At 36.3% G+C, this 19,799-nt stretch overlaps 1 long non-coding RNA gene across 1 annotated transcript; it reads right to left on the reverse strand.

Annotated features, from left to right (window-relative positions):
- Positions 1–2,445: 2,445 nt before the first annotated feature.
- On the reverse strand, positions 2,446–18,393 carry LOC139075398 (uncharacterized). The gene is made up of 3 exons (XR_011525773.1): positions 18,265–18,393; positions 6,458–6,573; positions 2,446–5,279 (listed from the first exon to the last, which is right to left on the reverse strand). It is a non-coding gene; the product is annotated as an uncharacterized lncRNA (long non-coding RNA).
- Between the last annotated feature and the right edge of the window lie 1,406 nt (positions 18,394–19,799).

A 19,799-nucleotide genomic window follows, 5' to 3' on the forward strand; every position in this document is an offset into this window, starting at 1 on the left:
CAAGCTGGCCAACCTCTCTGTATCCATTATATTATATTATACTTATTGTGACAAAAATATTATTTATATTATTATTATTATTCACCTATAACAATACCTACTGCAGGAGCTTTGTAATATTTTAATAGGAAAATCTATCTAAAAGTTCTGGTACAGTCTCCAGTCTATGGTAGATGCTCCAAAAAGAAAAATGGCTACTACTATCCTACAATGTCAGAGTGTCCTTGCCCCTCTCCTGACTCCCTTTCAACTGGCAAAACAGGATGGTAGATGTAACTCTCCTGCCCACCCTTTGGGGAGAAGAGAAGCAGGGCATCATTCTAATTTGAGCTTAGTATGCATGTTTCACTCATAGGGAAGTCCCTGCACTTCCCTCTCCCATTCTTTCGCCTGTCCCCTCTCTAAAGAATATGACACCCACCCCACAAGACAACTGCTGAGGCCAAGAATTTCATCCTTATATTTCCTCTATCTCCATTTATTCTCCTTAATAACAAAAAGGAGCTCTTTTTGCATATATGGGAACATACTACAAATAGGAGGGGCGCAGTAGAGTTTCTCAGGTTCCACCTGCATGGGTGGAGGTAAGCCCCTGACTGCAGTACTGTCACTTTCAGAAGTGTGTAGAACCCAGCAATAATGTTCCAGTCTGGGGTGCCCCAAAATGCTTTTGACTGAAACATTTGAGTAGTTGTTTATGTGGACATAGTGCTAGTTTCAGCTGCCAATTTTAGAATTAAATGGCTTACATTACTACAAAATTTTAGCAGAACATGTTTTCCAAAATAAATGTCATTAAATCTACACTCCCACCAACTGATTACAGACTTGAACTCAGAAAATATGGCAAAAACAGCAGAGCGGCAAAAGTAAGAAAAACACATGCTTACTTCATATGGTAAAAATGACTCTTCCTTTCCTCTGCGGAAAGCACACACGCTTGGCGAGTGAGCAAAGTGGATCCTGCTTCCCTGGAAAGGAGGGAGAGCCTAAAAGGCATCTACTCGTTTTAGGTTCAAGTTGCATTAGACATTGTTGAATTTACATTTTCACGACTTAAGTTTACATTTTTAAATTAACAGTGAGTGTCTCCTTGTTTTTTATGAATAATTTAAAAATAAACCTGATCTGAAAACCTAAAGAAAATGGTTTTGGCAATTCAGGGCACCAGGATCCCTGAGGAAAGCTGCACTGAGAGTCTTGAAAATAATTTAAGTCTTGTCTCTGGAGCTGAGGGTCCTACCTATCTCCGGAGAGGTTATCTTTACAGTCTGAGAGTTAATGAGCCATGAAGTGATCATTTAAGAGCTTGTGTCACAGCAGTGGCCATATGAGTTTGTCATTGTGATGACATTTCTTAGAAAATCATCTCAATTTGTACCTTGTACTTTTAGAAGAGGAAAAAAAAAACTGTATACCTTATTCCTACCCATTACCTCCATCTGGGATCCAAGCAGTGTCTGATCAAACATATGGCACATAAACAGTAATTTAATTAAATGTGAACAAAGCCTTTCATGTACCATATTTAAATTTTGAAATGTAGCCCAGTTTTCCTTCTATTTAAAATACATGAAACAACACACACACACAAAAAGTCACGTAGTTAATGACAGATGTGATGATGACATGTGAAGTGCTCTGGCTATGTGATACAGCCTAGCTCCATCAATACAAATAGGCTATTTTGAGCATACTCCACCTTGGCCCTCAGTTGTGTTGAGTATTTTTGTCCTGACCAACCTATCATTTTAATAAAATTGCAAGCATAGCTTCATTGTGATTTCATCCAATTCCAGCATCTGAAATGGTTTGATTTAAAATCACGCTAGGGTGTTTTCAAGCCAAACCACAAGCCAACCAGGGAATGTTTATTTAAACTTGTATGTTCTCTTAGAAGTTCCCAGGAAAACCAGGGAACAAATATAAGTTCGAAAAAAGATGTTTGTAGACACTGCCTGTAGAGAAGATATGATACAAATAAATATAGCTATATTTATATAAATTTTATATAAATAAATATACAACTATATAAATACATATATAAATATATGAAATATATGTAAATATATATTTAAATATAGAATTATATATATAATATATACTTATATAAATAAATAAACATAGCCAAATAAAGCTACTTAGGAGTATTCCTACAACAAAACAGGAGAATTTAACTAAGGACTCACATAATATTAATAATTATCAAATATTCCTCAAGTTGACCAAAAAAAGCAAAAATAAAAACAGATTATGAAAATCCTGGAATATTCGTTTATATTTCTTGATAAAAATAATCAGAACTCTACAAAGGTCCTAGTTATCTTATTCTACACAAAGTAAAATGTCTGAGGCAGATAAAACGATCTATATAAAAGATCATCCAGTAGATTGTTTTCTTTTTTGGAAAGCCTTAAAATGATAAACAAAGTAATTTGCAATCTCTTTTTTTCTAATTGCCCAATTACACACTTTTATTCAAGCATCACATTCCTTATGATAAAATGGATTCCTCACAGCCATGTCTCCTGTTCTCATACAATAAATTCAGATAAAAACCTACTTGGAAATTTCTTTTAGTAAAATAATTAGGTCAAACACTAAAAGTATAACAAGGCTTTCAGAATGAGAACTCACAGACTGGATGTCCTTACTACTCCATCTAAAAAAGTGTCACATGTTGTATATACATTTAAAACTCATGATGCCTTTAGATTCAGTTGTCTTCTTCATTCTTCAGCTTCCATCTTCTAGAGATCATAAGGAAAAAAAAGACCAATAAAATTTAAAACATGTTGTGCCGAGCCCTTTTTTCCATTAATTTTTAAACCCGTGCATATGGCAAGGGAAATAAAATCCGTGTGTTTCTGACTCATTTACACTCAACTCACCAAAATGTTCTTTTTAGAAAGAGAACTGACATTCAACAAGTCTTCTGAACCTCTTTTTCTTTTTCATATTAGTCCCATCTTGTCGACTCACAGCTCCCAAGGTTCAAGGTTGGTTCACAGCTTTGAAACCATATGCTGAGAATAAGCTTGAAATTTCACAAAACAAACATGCTTTGCTGTGACCCTCTCTGAAAATAATTCAAGTTGAGCTTTGGGCGTGACATTTTGTCACTTCTACTTCAATCTTGAGTTAGAGTGGGAGTGAATGAGGCAAGTGGAAAAAAAGAAACTTTAAAAAGAAGAAGAAAGGAAAGAAAAAGGAAATGACTAATTCACTTGGGATGTGGTGCATAGAAAGAATTCTGGACCAGAAGTAAGGAGAGGCACTACCACTGTTCCTCTCAGCTCTGACACCAGCTGGGGTACAGCTAGGTTAAAATGTTACCCATCCAGTCTGAGCAACAAAATCCGCAATTATAAAAATGAAGGGTTAGAATTTACAAAGTTGAATGAGATGATTGTTATGTTTCCTTCTGCCCTTGATACTTCTCTTATTTATGAATTTATTCCTGAACAGTAAAGCAAGCCAAACCACTCAAGGAGCTCAGTGATCAAGAGAATTGTCCCAAAGCAGCCCTTGTTCTACCTCTGGTTCTGTCTCTGCCCTCTCCACTCCCCACACTACCCCAGAACATTTCCCTGACCTCTTGGCTGCTCCAATCCCTCCAGCTTCGTGTTCCTATTGATCCGCTTCGATTTTCTGTTCCTATTGATCCATTTCTATTTCATATTCCTATTGATCTGCTTCTCTGAATCTTGAATCTTCTGCTTCATTCTACAGTCCATTCTTGGACATGAATTGGTTTCCTTCATACTTGCAAGCGATTTTGCCCCAGAACACTTTCTGTGGTTTGTAGTCTCTGAACCTCTTCCTGTCTTCAGTCACAAAAGGCCGGTTCCTGCCTCAAACAGCTCTAAAACTGTGTGTGTAAATACCATGAAAATTGGTTCAGATTTAACTGAAGGTTTAGTCAGGTGTAAAACTACACAATCAAACATTAATCTATGATAACTTTTACTCAAGTATTCTGGTCTAGAAACATATCCATCTAGGAGAAAAGAAAAATTATTTCCAGCCTACTCATACGAATATACAGGAGCTTTTTAATAGACACATGTTTAATACATTTTACTTGAAAGAAGGTCTTTGGGTCATCAAAATTCAGAAGAATATTCTTTGTCCTTTTTTGTGGAAAAATTAGCCTATTGCCTTCTGCACAATGTTTGGTTCACATGGGCCAATGTGGGGCTGTTTATGTTGACCTTGAAGTTCTTTCATTTAAGGCACATAGAGTTAATATGACATATATTGCAAATCCCCTGACTAAACATCTTCATATTGTAGAAACTCTATTTATGCTTGTGATGATTTTGATGTTTTTTTGGTCATCCCTTGTGTTTATCTCTTTAAAGATTTTGTAACCATGTGTGTGGAAAGTGATTTGCCAAGTTTCAAACCCCTTGGAATTTCCTTAGTTCTCCTTTTGGAATCAGACTTAAGCTCTTCCAGGTTCTGTTTACTGCAAGCTAATGATGACTTCCTTATCCAAATGGAGCAAAGACTTTTGAACATATATTAAAATGTGTGCATGATTTCTGAGACATCAAATAGCTAGAATAACAAGTCAACATTTTGATGAGTTGTGTAAATTAACTGAAAACACATGAACTAAATTCTCCTTGAAACACAGATGGTTTGAGAAACCTAGAAGTGGTTGGAAAAAATATGGCCTTTATTTTGACGAACCCCCAAAGTTTAAAAAAATAGTTGAAGATTAATTTCTATCTCTTTCCAATTGTTCCTTTAGATTTTTAATAGATTATGTCCTTTTTGTTTGTTTGTTTTTAACCTGAATCATCTGAGGAATGGAAATCCTTTCTTCTTCCTTCTTCTTTCTCCTCTTTCTTACTCAAAGATGAATGAGTGTCAAGGGCAAGAAACCCTTCTTCCAAGAGGGGAGAGCACTAATCTGATAAATATCAAGACACTGGTCAGCCATGTTTTCTAATGGATGAAACACTGGAAGTGCAAATAAACCTATATAAAGCTCTGCTCCAGCTCTATTTCCTTTGTTTGGGCAGAGGTATCTTTTTGTACTCTTAAAGTACTAAGTCTTGATCCTCTAATGTACTCTTACAAATGTAGCGTGGCTTGTCTTCTGCCTGCTTTGCTTCTGGGCTCTAGGCCTCCATTGGATCAAGCAAAGGGAGGCCATGGATGGGGAGATGAGTTCAGGGGTTACCGCACTGGTGTTGTGGCTGATGCCCAGTTAATAATAAAATGATGTTTTTCTTAGTCTTCTTTGAATATCTCTCTCTTCCAGGGACCTTGTGGGAAGAAGGGATACTGAGATCAAGGCAAGATTCTAGATCTCTGGACAGAAAAAGTCAATATGTTACTGAGCATCATCTAATACCACTCCGTTATTATTACTTCTGATACTTAGAATATTGTACAATATTCAAAATGTCTCCTTTTAAAATCATTAAACTTTATATGACAATGGAAAGGTGTTTTCTATAAAACTTGTTTATCCAATCATGTATTTTTCCATTTTAAGTGTTCTTTATTCACTTTTTTTAATTATAAAAGTAATACATGCTTGTTGGCCACTGTGTATAAATTTTAGAGGAAAACATAATCACATCACCAAATCATATTGCTATTAATAAAGATATCACTATTGAGATAAGCAATTTTAACTGGTAGATGTATAATTTCAAACCTATTTTCACATGTATGAGTATGAGTAGTTTCGATGCCTTTTGAAAAAAAAAAATTCATACTATATCACATTACCTCTCAACTTGCTATTTTCATTTAAAAATGTGAAAATCCACCTAGTTCAGTAGCTATAGCTCAAACAGATCTTTTTAAGTAACAGTACAATCTTCTATATCATTGTTGCCTGTGATATGGTCAATCATTACATCACTGATGGACCTTCAGGTCGTTTCTAGCTTTTTGCCATGCTGAAGAGTTTTGCTATACAAATCCTTGCACATATGTCTTGCATTCTGGACCTTTGATCTATGCAGTATTGATGCTTAAAAATGAGATTGCTCTGCCAAATAGTATGGATATGTTTAATTTTCAAAAACTATAACTACATTGCTTTTCAGAAAGAAATGCAGAGATGTGTGAGAATGGCCGTTTCTCTGTATTTTCCTTTTATTTTTGCACATTTGATGAATGAAAACAGCTATTAGTTTTTCTGATTTATTTTCTATTCAATTAATTTCACTTTTGTACTGCTGAATTTTTCTAAAAGTTTATTTCTGTAGTTTAAAACGATGATGATCGATTTTGTAAAGAGAACATTGCTAATGCAAAATTGAACACAAATCAAAAAAGTGAGTTAAGCCATGTGTTGACATGAGAAGATGTCCACCAAACTAAGTAATAAAATCACGATGCAAAACAAAATGAATAATAAAGATTTTACCATATAAGACATAACCAAATAAAAAGATCTCCCTTAGCTGAATTCTCAAACAGTGCTCACCAAAATGATAACAGTACTGCTTCTGGATGCTCTCTTTGGAGGGGCAGACTTTCACATTTTACTCCAAAGACACATTTGTACTGTGTAAGTTTGTATGAATGTCTATTATTTTGTACCTAAAAAAAGATATAAAAACTCTAGTTGATAAAAAGAAGCTAATTGCAGTATGCCTTACAGTGATAATGCTGTTTTCTCTAGGCAGTAAAACCTCCATTTTCTTACCTTGGTCAGTATTGATATGTTGTAGTGAATTTGACCTTGTTTCCTAAAATCTGTCCAGCTTAGGCTGGTATTCTCCAGAGAGGATTAATGTCTGTGCTAAATTCTTCTGGCTACTTAGTCCCTGACTCAATCTAATGAAAAGCGACTAGTTTAACTCACGTTACCCAGGTAAGAAAATCAACATTTGGAACACAGTTGCAAGTGGAAAGATTGTACCTATGAAAGCAGCATTTCAATTACCAAGTTGCTGTTCTCTCAAACATTACTTTAGACATTGATATTTGTCAGACCACTCTGACGACTTTTGACATGAGCCATGCTCAGTATTGAGCGACGACAAATATGTATGAGACTAATTTCCAAGTTGGTCGTGTGGTATAATTTTATTCTTCAAGGATATTGCTGTCGTTTATAATTTTCCTTTCTGGGTGAAGTATGACTTGTTCTAGTTAATTAGGTGTTGTAATCACTGAAGTTCAAAATGCAATATCATGAACAAAAAACCAACATTATCCTTTCTTTAATTAATTACTGAAATATTTAAAGTTATATTGTACTGATAAACGATTATACAAACTGATTAATAAAATGAATAAAAATTCCAGAAATAAACATTATATTATACAATAATATAATTTATATCATTACAATATAACATTATATACTTCTATATTACATTATATATTAAATTATAAAATTCACACTTCAAATAAGTGAAAAAGCGGATTATTCAATAGTGGTGGTAATACAACTGGGTAACAAGCTGAAAAGAAAATTTAATTCCTGCCTCTCACATTATTCCAAAAGAAATTCCAGATGGATCAGATATTTCAACATAAAAAATGAAACCATAGAAGTACTAATAGCATGGGAGAGCTATTTTTATAGTCTCACAGTAGAGTAGGTTTTCTAATCTGCCGCAAAACTAAGAAACAACAAAATAGAAAACTGATTAATTAGACAACATAATAAGAAATTCCTCCATATCAAAATACACCATCACAAGGTAAAAGACAAATAACAAACTAATACAAAAAATATTGAAACGGCACATCCTGAATTGTCAATGTTCTTAATTCATAAAGAGCTCCTAAAAATTAATAAGACCAACAAATTCATGGAAAATGGAAAAAAGGATAAAAACAAATGAAAATTAAAAAGACTCTTAAAAACCTATACAATATTCACCATCACTCATAGCAAGAGAAATGCAAATTAATACTTTGAGACACCATGTTTTACTCGTCACTGTTAAAGATCAAGTTTGTACAGCCTGTTGGTATAGGCAAAGAGAAACAGACATTCCTATTTATGTTGATAAGACTGTAAATCAGAACAACTCATTGCAGAGACTTTGGCCATGTCTATGATAAAAAAAAAATTATTTTATCCAACAATTCTACTTCTAGGAATTTATTCTACATATTAACTCACATATATTCAAAGTAAACCATATTGAAGGATATTCATTACAGCATTGTTTACAAGAAAATAATACTGAAACAACCAAACTGGGGGACCTGGTTGAATAAATTATATTACTTCTGTATATTTGAATACTATGCAGCCATCAAGAAGAATGAGCCAGTTCTCTGGGTCCTGATGTGTACTGAGTAAAAAAAATGAAAGATACAGAACAATGCGTTTAGTATACTACCAAGTGTTTTAAAAAGAAAAAAAGTACATATACATATATGTTCAGGCGTAGAATACCTTGAAGTGTAGATATAGTTCCCTGGAGACAGTGGGTATATCTATGGAAAGGAGCTGAGTGCCTAAGGGACCTGGGTAGGATAAAGACTTGTCTCTTACTATATACCTTTGTTACATTTGAATTGTATCCTTGTCCCAGTGAAGTATTCCAAGAAGGGTTCTTGCTGCTATTCAAGGGTACTCCCTTCCACTCCTACTTTGCAAGTTAGTGACTCGATGCAGAGGAATAAGCTTATCTAAGAACTAAAATGTTTCCTCTACATATTAAGTGCCAAGCCTGAGAAACTGAGATCATAAAGTTTTACTGTCATGCGTATCATGGTGACAATTGGAGAACACGAAGTGGAGCAAATTCCTGTAAGACAGGAAGTAAAAAGAGAAAGAAGTTCTGGGGCTTGAGGAAGAGTCAATGAGAAGGAGAGAATAAAGAGAGGAGTGAAGTTCAAAGGTGACTGTCCTCCAGTCTTGGGGTCAAAGCCCTAACAGAATGGGTAGAAACATCCAGATGCAAGCGGGGGAATTCCAGGGTAGATTTTCATGTTTGGTTTGGTTTGGTTCAGTTCTTTGGGTGTAGCCTGGGAAACTTTCAGCCCTCTTAGGGAGATCCCAAGTTCATCATAGCACCTGAACAACAGGGACCTATCTAAGCAGGTGGGCTTAACATAGCACCAGCAGTATCCCCTGCCTGAGCATGGCGTGTCCAGGATCCAGATCTTCCTGCACGCTCTGATGAGAGGACAGAAAAGTACAGTGTGAACTTGTGAACCTGAGGAGAACTGAGGTAATGTCAAGGAGGGTACAGGATCTTATGACTAGACTCAAGCCAGGGACCATGAACTCAGAAGTAGATGCCAGTGCCATGCCAAAGGCACTGAACAGGACTGGTCACCAGAAGGGAGCACCAGCCCAGGACATCCAACGCAAGACCTGATCAACCACTCTGCCATGGGGACCACTGAGAAGCCAGAAGACAGTCTGTAACATAGACCTCACGCCTGCCTTCTTGAGAACACTTGAGAAGCCCAGCTTTCAAGACTATTATTTTGCTGTGAACTGAAAGGTAAATTTTGACCCTCCATGTTAAACTGTGACTTCCATGTTGTAGGTGGAATTTGTCCTCACCCTAAAGCAATGAATGCCTTGATACAACGCATAGGGAGTCACAAGACATAATTTACGGGGATTGTAAAGCACTGTAAAATACACTAGTTCATATTATATCAGTCCTCTTACATCAGTGTCTGGTTTATTTGTTTGTGTGTCTGTTGTAAATCACCTAAAGTTCTGTTAGACATAAGTAAATATGTGTAAACATTCTGACTATAATGTTGCAAAAATCAATATTTTTTGTCAAGAGCTAACAAATATTGCATATTTGCAAATGAGAATTATATTTTCTGCTAAATATTTATTCGATAGGCAGAGACTGCATAGGAAACATCAATACTTGCTATTTATTGGGATCCACTTTTCTCTGACCTTGAACATGCAGCCAAGACTTCAATAAAATCTCCATTTTAGTTTCAACTGCTCTGAAAGCATCAACACATCATTTATCTAAAGCGAGGGCAAAGTGTGTGTGTGTGTCTGTATGTATAAAAATTATATATCTTATAGCCACAAAAAAAAGTCTTCAGGTAAAGCAGCAATCAACTATTTATAGTGCTTTCAAGTCTCTTTCCAAACACACTATGAATATCCTTGGAAGCCCCCAAAGTATTTCTCGCCTTGTATATTCATCAAAATGCTGGGAAATTACACAAGAGCATCAGATAAGGCGGTTAATATGGCTGGCACCAATGTGACTGCTCTACTTTTCCCTCTATGATTAATTACAACTAAATTGATGTTACCAGCGATGATTCATTTACAACTTAGGTGCAAAGTAAATGAACTAAGCAAATTGGAATTGGCACTAACAATTTCTTAAGCCTCAGCAAAGCATCCAAATCATGATAAGCTATTACGCACAGAATAATTTCTTCCCCAAAATGGTTAAAATGCATAAGTGTAGACTTTATTTTTATAGAGAGATATATTTTTATATCTTCTGAAGCAAAGTTTAAATATAAAAAATAACCTTTTGCTTTTATTGCTTACATATACAGCATATATATGCATGAGACAACAAATGTCTCGAGTCTCATTCACTCAAAATAAACGCAAAATGTTTTCTTCCATCCTCATCTTTTAGTATTGGTTTTAAGACCTTAGATTGGGTTTTGTATAGACACAAACCCACACTTGGCCCAATTGTGTGTTTTCTGAGCCAGTTTTCACTTACTAAAAATGACAGGAATTATAACTATTCCACAGAGCTATTAAAATATTAGCTGAGACACCCCGGCACATACTGGGCTTCCTGTAAGATCGCCCAGTACAGTTTCCAGTGGGTTCTCTTGAACAGAAAGTAGCAGTCTGATAGAGGCTTCCCTTACTCTGCCAGTGCCCCTTCACATTTTCTTATAGATCCAAGTGCATAGGAGAATAAAAGCCTAAGGGATGCCATTATTTCCTCCAAATAAACGGAGATAATAGTCAGGAAAATGTATTTACGATGACTGTGTACTCAAATGGCATTGAGACCACGGCACGCAAATATATACTCTCTTTGCAGAGGGAGGATAAAGTTTCAATGAATCGGATATTTTGAGAAACACAGAAACATAATTATTAGAGCAATTAAAATGTATCTGGTCGTAACATCTGATTTTACTGTAAGAACCCTGGGAGAAATTGACTAAAGCATGGATAAGGGCAGGGTAGGAGCTGGAACTCAGTTCTGGTTTGGAAAGTGTTCTCTTGTTTGTTTAAAATCAACAATGTGTGTTGTCAGCCTGCAGAATTTACAAAATTCCAAAATAATACCATGTAAGCCAGTTGAATGCCTTCTTCTGTTTCAAACAAGATTTCTTCAAAAGACACATTACTCAACACTGTTGAATGGGATAACCAGATAAGCTTCCCAAAGCTTTTTGCTTTTCATTTCTTGGAGCAAAGACCATATTTTAGTAAATTATTTATTTTAAGCACTTAGAATAATGCCACCTGGCATGGAGGAATTGCTTGATAATTCTTTGTAGAATAAATATGTGTTTTATTGCTTAAGATTCAGAATTGTTGGGCATTGACAGTTAAGAATAGTGAATTTTTAAAAAGAGAATATGACAACTATCTTTGTCATAATTTGACAAAATTTTTTACATGTATGTCTTACTTAAGAGACATAAAATATTATTAATGTCTATTATCCTTTTGGGCACTTAAAATTCCTGCTGGTTCTTTTCAAGGCGGCATCTTTTACACATTTGAAAAGATATATTTCGATAATTTTAAAGGAAATTACTGGGTTAGCTCAAAACCTTAGCTTAGATCCTAAAACACCAAAGATGAGCTGACAAGAGCTGAGGTTAAGTGGCTAAAATCTTTTTTTAGGAAATTTATTGCAATGGGTGGGAGTACTCAGTGGAAAGGTGAGCAAAGACAATGGAAAAGAGAATCAGCCACAAAATGTGAAAATATTAATGCATTAAATATCTTATTATTTCACCAGAACAAATACAGTCTTGGACGAGGATAGAATGATATTAAACCCGACCTTAACATTTGCACGGGCTAGCTCTCTTGTCTCCTCCTCTGCCACATCTGCCCATTCTAAGGGTCAATTCTACTGCCCCACTCCTCACGTACAATATTTTAGGGGCCCAAAGCACTCTTTACCAGCTCTTTTTGGAAACTTTGTCTTTTTATGTTCAAAGCGAAAGATAGGAACTGTACTTTGATAGCTAGGCTATACCTTTATTTCAGTATCCTGCTTCAGTTTAAGAAAGAAAGTTTCTGAACAAGAAGGATCTTGTTCCTTTTATCTGATACCATTGAGACTTGCTCCTAATTTAATTCCCTTCATGACCACGTATGTGTGGCTCAGTCCTCAAGAAATAGGAGGATGAACAAGAGTGAGCGGAGACCTTTAGAGAATTTAAAATCTGATAAGGAATTTGATATAGATATGAAGAGGAAGATATAACACGTTCTTTAATAGATGTGCAAATGACAAATCAGTCTTTTGTGCCGTTAAGCCGAGTAACAGTCACAGATCCAAAAATTTAAAATCCAGCTCCTAATCTGGTGTTTATTTTTGAAATGAGTTGACAGGTTTCTAATTTAAGACTTACATTATCATGCTGTGTTTTTTTTACACAGCATGGTGGGTAACACGTTTTTAGGGATAACAGAAAAGAATGAAAGAGGTAAAATACTACACACATCGAATACCATAAGTTGATGGTATATCTTAGACCATTTAAGCAATGTGGTTAGAGGAGAGTCCATTCAATGTTTTATATCTGTTTTATGGTACATGTGTATGCATGTGTGACTGTATTTATGCAAAGCTTATGTATTTTATTCTTCAAGTGTCTTGTTTCCAACTCACTCATATAATTTGGGCAAATAGGTGAAGCTGAAAATTAAACAAACCAACTGATAAACTTTTTCTTTCCTCAGATACTACCATGATAACATTACCCTTTGATATGAAATTCATTAACTTTTAACAATCCTTTGTACTTCGGTAGTAGATGATTTTTGTCAGGAAAAGATCAGAGATCTTAGTCTTACCAAGGCAATGAGATTGATACCAGTCTTCCTTTACGTCCATCATAATTTATGCATCTCCTATATCATTGCCATTAAGTGGACATCTTTCCAGGTTTATTGAGCTTTCTGCTATATTAAACCTTCAAGTCTAGTACTTAAAGATGTTTCATTTCATTTTTCAGCCGCTTCTTCTGATTTCTTAATCCTTGAATGCTTCTCCCTCTCCTGTGCTAAGCTTCAAACTCTGGAAGAGCAAGCGGGGGTTATCTCACTTCCACAGCACATTGAATGCCAAGAACACTGGAGACGCCTAATAATCTCAAACCATCATAACGTGGATTCACAAAAATCACACAAAATCATCCTCTTCTCACATTATTATTACAATTTTGCTCTGGCTTTAGGTACAAATGAGAGAGAGAAAATAATTTGCGTAATAAGCAGAAGAAAGAATTTTCCACCATTCCTGTGGCTCTAATAATGTCTTTTGGTAATGTCAGTATTTGTCCATTCCCTGATCGTTTATTAAGCTCGTCCAGCATTCCAAGTATAAAAAATTCCAAGTAATCAAACCAGCCAGAATCTTTTATAGACATACCCCTATGCCCTTTCTCAGAAGTATCCTCAGTACTCCAAGGCTTCTGGCCTCCACTCCTATCTCAAACAAGTTGTTTTAAGCAGTTTAATTATTAGTAAAGTCACTTGGAGGAGTCATTGGGCTCGTGCACATTATTTATTTATTAATTTATTTTTTTGGTGAAGGAGATTGGCCCTGAGATAACATCTATTACCAATCTACATCTTTTTTGCTTGAGGATGATTGTCACTGAGCTAACATCTGTGCCAATCTTCCTCTATTTTGTATGTGGGATGCCACCTCAGCATGGTTTGATGAGCAGTGTGTTGGTCCACACCTGGGATCCAAACCTGCAAACCCCTGGCCACAAACGTGGAGAGCATGAACTTAACCACTACACCACTGGACCAGCCCCTCATGCATACTATTTATTAAAGTTAAGATGCACAAAGTAAATTTAGTTATTGAGTTCAAGGAGAAGATAACTTTCACCCCTTTACTCTTCCTGGCTATAATAAAGACCGAGATTGCAATAGATAGCATGGAAAAACAAACCACTATCATTTAAAAACAAAATGTCTTCTTACTTTGAAAATGAGAGTTTTATAAATGAATTACAGACCAAAACAACAACAAAAAATATCCCCAAATGAGAGCAAATTATTTATTTTATTTTATTTTTCTTTCGGATATACATAAAAATATACTAAGCTATTACTAAAAGAGAAATTAATTTAAAAGTCCAAAGATTTTAGAAAGCATTACTATGTTTCCTCATTAACTATTGTTTGAGCAATTTGTATATTTGAATCATTTTAGCTCTTTATTTTCTTAACAATCTATGATAAACTTTCTTACCTGCTTTTCACTTTGGCTGTAAGGCTTCTAAGGTAAGTATTCTATTTCATGTTATATGAGGTGTTCTAGAACTCATACCCAAGTATGAACTTTCAGAGCAAATTTCCATAAATTTACCAAAATGTTTCCTACAATCAGAGTGCAAAACTGTACACACAGGTTTATTTATTCATTGTACTTTAGTAATTTACCAGTTACTTATAAAACTTCAACCTACTACATTTTTTTAAATATACAGTGGCTATTTCCTATAGTTCTAGGATCCGTTCTTCCTTCATTTTCAATTCATTTTTATATAATTAATGTCTTTATTATGGTCATAGAGTCAGATTAATCTCTTTTCCCTAAATATAGTTGACAGCCAGTTCTTTATAACTGAGAAAGAAAGAAGTGGTCCACTCCTCCCTTCCTTCTCTTACTAATCTGCAAAACAGTTCTATTTAGGATCCGGGGACAATGCCTTGGTTTTAACTACATAAAGATCTGAGGCTTAGGTTGCTGTTGTCTTGATTGCTCCATCTAGCCTTTCACATGTAATAATAAATTGGCCCCACATCCACCCATTAGTGATCCACAGGTAGATTTGACTCATTTCATGGAAGAGTCTCATCAGTAGACAATTATATTTTCCTTTGGTAATGAAGAACCAACCCCATCTTCCTATTCAGTCCAGAAGCTTTTTGCTCTCCCATACAAAGAGGCTTTCATGGACGAGAGTTTTACCTTGAAAACCCAACTATTTCTGCCCCAGAGACCGGGAAATAGTACTAACAGGGTTCTGGGTACTAGACTTCCAAAGTATAGTAAGTTACTAATAAATTCACTGACTTGCTATCTTCTTTCTCAGCTCCTGCTCACAACTCTCTTAGAGAGGAAACAGCAATTTCAAAAGCCCTAATGCTGAAAAAAAAACTTGACTAACGCTTGCCTGAGTTGTTTTTGGAATGGGAAGTGATATAAATCCAGTTTTAGGGAAGCCATTTTTGGAGCAGAGAAAGATAGCCTTCAAAAAGGGAAAGAAGACTTAGCTTCAGAAAGAGAGATCTTATCGCCAATTTCCTTGGTTCCTGACAAATTTTAGGATCCCAGGATCCTAAATTTTTGCCCCAGGATCCTAAATACGAACTGTTTTGCAGATTAGTAAGAGAAGGAAGGGAAGAGCAGACCACTTCTTTCTTTCTCAGTTATAAAGAACTTCTTGATTCCTCTCTCTCATGAAGCCCAACTTTGTTTACTTCAATTGGATTTAGTGAGACACCGGGCAGTATACCCCTCTTCCCTGAGGACCAGCCCTAGAAGCACCATACGGCCATTGTCTCTCAATGTTCTGTTACTTTCTTGAAGAATATCACAGCAGCTATAATGATGTGCTTGGGACATCCCAAGCACAGTCTCTTCCTTAGTCTTCAGAAAAATTCTCTGCTCCTTTCTCATCTCTTCTGTCTCCACTTTCTCCTCAATGGCACCAATCTCACCCTTCCTATACTAGGTCAGCCTAGCATAAGAGTTTAGGCTTTCTAAACCAAAAAACCAGGAAGAGAATTGACTTCAGGCTATTTCTGCTTTGACCCTGCAACTCAACCACACTAAGGCAGAGGAAAGCAAAAGTCCAACTCCTTTTTTTAAAAATTGGCAAGGACAGGGGCCAGCCCAGTGGCACAGTGGTCAAGTGTGCACGTTCCCTTTCTGCAGCCTGGAGTTCTCAGGTTTGGATCCTGGGTGCAGACATGGCACTGCTTGGCAAGCCATGCTGTGGCAGGCATCCCACATATAAAGTAGAGGAAGACAGGCACGGATGTTAGCTCAGGGCCAGTCTTCCTCAGCAAGAAGAGGAGGATTGGCAGCAGATGTTAGCTCAGGGCTAATCTTCCTAAAAAAAAAAATTGGCAAGGGCAAAATGTAAAAAAAAATAATGTAAATTAGTATATTAACAAACTATATCACCCTGATGGTTTAAGTGTATATCTGCTACTTGCAAATGAAAAATTATTGACTAAGGGAAAAGATTATTGAAAATAACAAATGGCTGTTATCACCATGTCATTACCAGAGCCAAGTCTGATGAATAAGGTGGTGTTCAAGATGGGTAATTCAGTTTGGGATCCAAAATGAGCTGTAACTATAGAGTAATTAAATTGACATTATTAATGACTTGCAAGCTGGCTCTTAAATCAATTCCAAACCATGGAAATGACTATATAGCTGCCCCAAACTACTGTGATCGACAGCTTTTATTTGCATATAAAATTGCTGGTGATGTATTTCTTTACTTTTCAATAATATCAATATGTCGTAATTCATTATTCAACAAGCATTTGGTGAATTTCTATGTGCCAGGAACTGTTTTAAGCACTAAGGATACTTTGGTGAATAAAACAAGCAAATACAAAAAGTGCTTGTCCTCATGAAGCTTATATTCTCATGGATGAAAGCATATAATAAACAAAATAAGTAATTTACATATCATGTTGCATGGTGTTAAGTGCCATAAAGACAAACAATTCAGAGTGAGGAACAGGGTAGAAAGCGTGTGGACAGGGGATGGAGTTCTAAATACGGTGTTCGGAGAATGTCTTGCCAAGGCAACATTTGAACAGACTTAAAAAAGGTGAGGTTACAAACCATGAAGGAGGAGTGTTTTAAGAACAGACAGTAAGATTGAACATGAGGCATATTTAGGACAGCAAAAAGGCCAAGTGGCTGGTGTCGAGAGGGCAAGGCAGAGAGTAGCAGGAAATGAAGTTAGCTAACAGAGAGCTGGGTCACAAAGCCCTTTCAGACCATGGCAAGGATTTTGGGTTCTTCTCTGATGAGATGGGAAGCATTTGTAGGGTTTGACATGATCTGATTCATGATTTAATGGGATTATTACAGCTGCTGTATTGAAAATAGACTGAAATATGTGAAAGGTACAAATCAGGGAGCCAAGTGGAAGGCTAATGTAATAATCCAAGAAAGAGGTGATAGTGCGTTGGACCAACACGTTAGCAGAGAAGGTGAAGAGAACTGGCCAAATTCAGGATGAAATTAGAAGGTAGAACCCAGCAAAATTTGTTGCCACATTGGATACAAAATGGGATAGAAAGAGAGGAGCCAAAGATGAGTAATGGAAAGGATCAATAGGCCATTTAGAGACTGGTCAGAATACAGATCAAGCATATTTGGAGCAAGAAGACTGGGATTCCGATTCTGGATGTATTAAGTTTTCACACTTATTAGACAATCAAGTAGTACTAGTCTAAAGACCAGGGCTGAGGTACAAGCTAGAAATAAAATGTTGCAAGCCATGATTCTATAGAAAGTATTAAGATTTTTATTTAAGGCCCCAGAATTTACATGCTAATTTACAGAATTTTGTCTCGTAGCAATATAAATCACTTCTGTCCAGTGGAAAATTATGGTTTATTATCCTCTAAGACATTAACCTGTTGTGTATCTAATCCTGAAACTTTGTCTTAACATTCTGCAATGCAATTCTGACACTAACTACCTGGAGTTAGCGCAGACTTCACAGGTTGAGAGCTCAGTCTTCCACAAGACTGCTCTTACTTCAGATACCAGCTGCAAGCTCCAGAGTTCCCAGGACGCTCATGGTTATCACCAACTGGCTACAAATTGGAGGTTCCCATTACCTCCCCAGATGTGATAATTTTCTAGATCGACTCACAAAACTGAGGGAAGCACTATCCTTAAAATTGTAGTTTTGTTTTAAAGGATACAAATCAGAACCAACCAAATCAAGAGACACATAGGGTGTCCTAAATGCAAAGCTTTAGTGTCCTCACGATCTGTCACCCTCCCAGCACATCAAAGTATAGCACTAACGAGGGAAGCTCACCCAAGTTTTGGTTTCCGGAGGTTTTTGGGGGTTTTATTACATATACATGATTCATCAAATCATTGACCACGAACTCAATCTCCAGCTCCCTTCCCCTCCTTGGACATTGGGCTGTTATTGTCTGGTTCTAAGCCCCAACATTCCAGAATGGCCAGTGCCCATCCTGGAACTATCTAGAGGCCCACCATGAATAACAAAGACTCTCTTATCACTCAGGAGATTCCAAGGGTTAAAAGCCCCCTGTCAGGAACTGGGGATGAAGAGTAGACAAACTGTTATACAACACATTTCTGTATCAAGTTGCCTAGAAATACATAGCTCCTCAAATGTTCTTTGAACTAGTTTTAATATCTTACTGGTCCTTCATTGAATAATGAGTCCAATAAAAATATTGTACACATATTAATTATATATTTGCATGGAAGTCAAGGTTTTACCTTTTTGAAAATAAAAGTTTAACAATGGTATTAAACAAGATACCCAACAGAGTAAATCAAGAAGAAAGAAGCTCCAAGGAACAACCATTAAGCACTCTATGTGAAGGTATAAGAGATAAGAAACAATCAGCAAAAGATTCCTCGGAGTGCCTCAGGGTCCAAGAAGAAAGCTAGGAAACTATGTTCTCCCAGAACCCAAGCAAAGAATGTAGTTCAAGGCGTTTACTGGTGACCCTGAGAAGAGCACTTTTGAAAACGGTGAGGTAAAGAGCATTTAGAGTAGGTGTAAGAGGATGATGGAACAATGGAATATTATTCAGCTGTAAAAGGAGTGAAGTACTGATTCATGCTACAGTACGTGTAAGCTTTGAAAACACGCTAAGTGAAAGAAGTCACGTATTATAAAAAGGTCACGTATTGTAAGATTCCCTTTATATGAACTATCCAGTATAGGTAAACGTATACAGCAGAACACCAGGGGCTGGGGGAAGGGCGAGATGGGGAGCAATAATGGGTCCAGGGTTTCCTTTGGGCTGATAAAGATGTTTTTGGAACTGGATGGAGGTGGTGGTGGCGCAACATTCTGAACATACTAAATACCACTGAATTGTTCACCTTAATATGCTTAATTTAATGTGAATTTTGCCTTAATAAAAAAAAAGAAAGAGAGAATGGATGGAGAGAAATTAGAGAGAGCGTAGACAACTTTTCTATAAATAGAAGAGATGTGCTGTAAAGGAGAACAAAAAAAATAGGGCTGTAGCTAGAGGGGGACGTGGCGTCAAGCAAAGATTATGTTTATTATTTTTAATGGAAGAAGTAAGAGTATATTTATAAGCTAATGGAAATGGCCTCATAAAAAGGAAAAATGAAGAGAGAGAGGAGAGAACAGAGTCATTCTATTTTCCACACATTTTCTTTTCATTAAAATGCAAAACAAAACAAACAACCTGCTTTTCAAAATCCACTTATGTAATATTAAACAAACTGCTCCTGGCATCTAATCCTAGCTCTGCCGCTCTCTTGTTCTGTGTCTTCATGAAGTCTCTTAAATCCCCAGAACCTAAGCTTTCTCATCTCTAAAAGGAAAGAACTGAA

The sequence above is a fragment of the Equus przewalskii genome, chromosome 13 (genome assembly GCF_037783145.1).
Source record: "Equus przewalskii isolate Varuska chromosome 13, EquPr2, whole genome shotgun sequence".
NCBI lineage: Eukaryota > Metazoa > Chordata > Mammalia > Perissodactyla > Equidae > Equus > Equus przewalskii.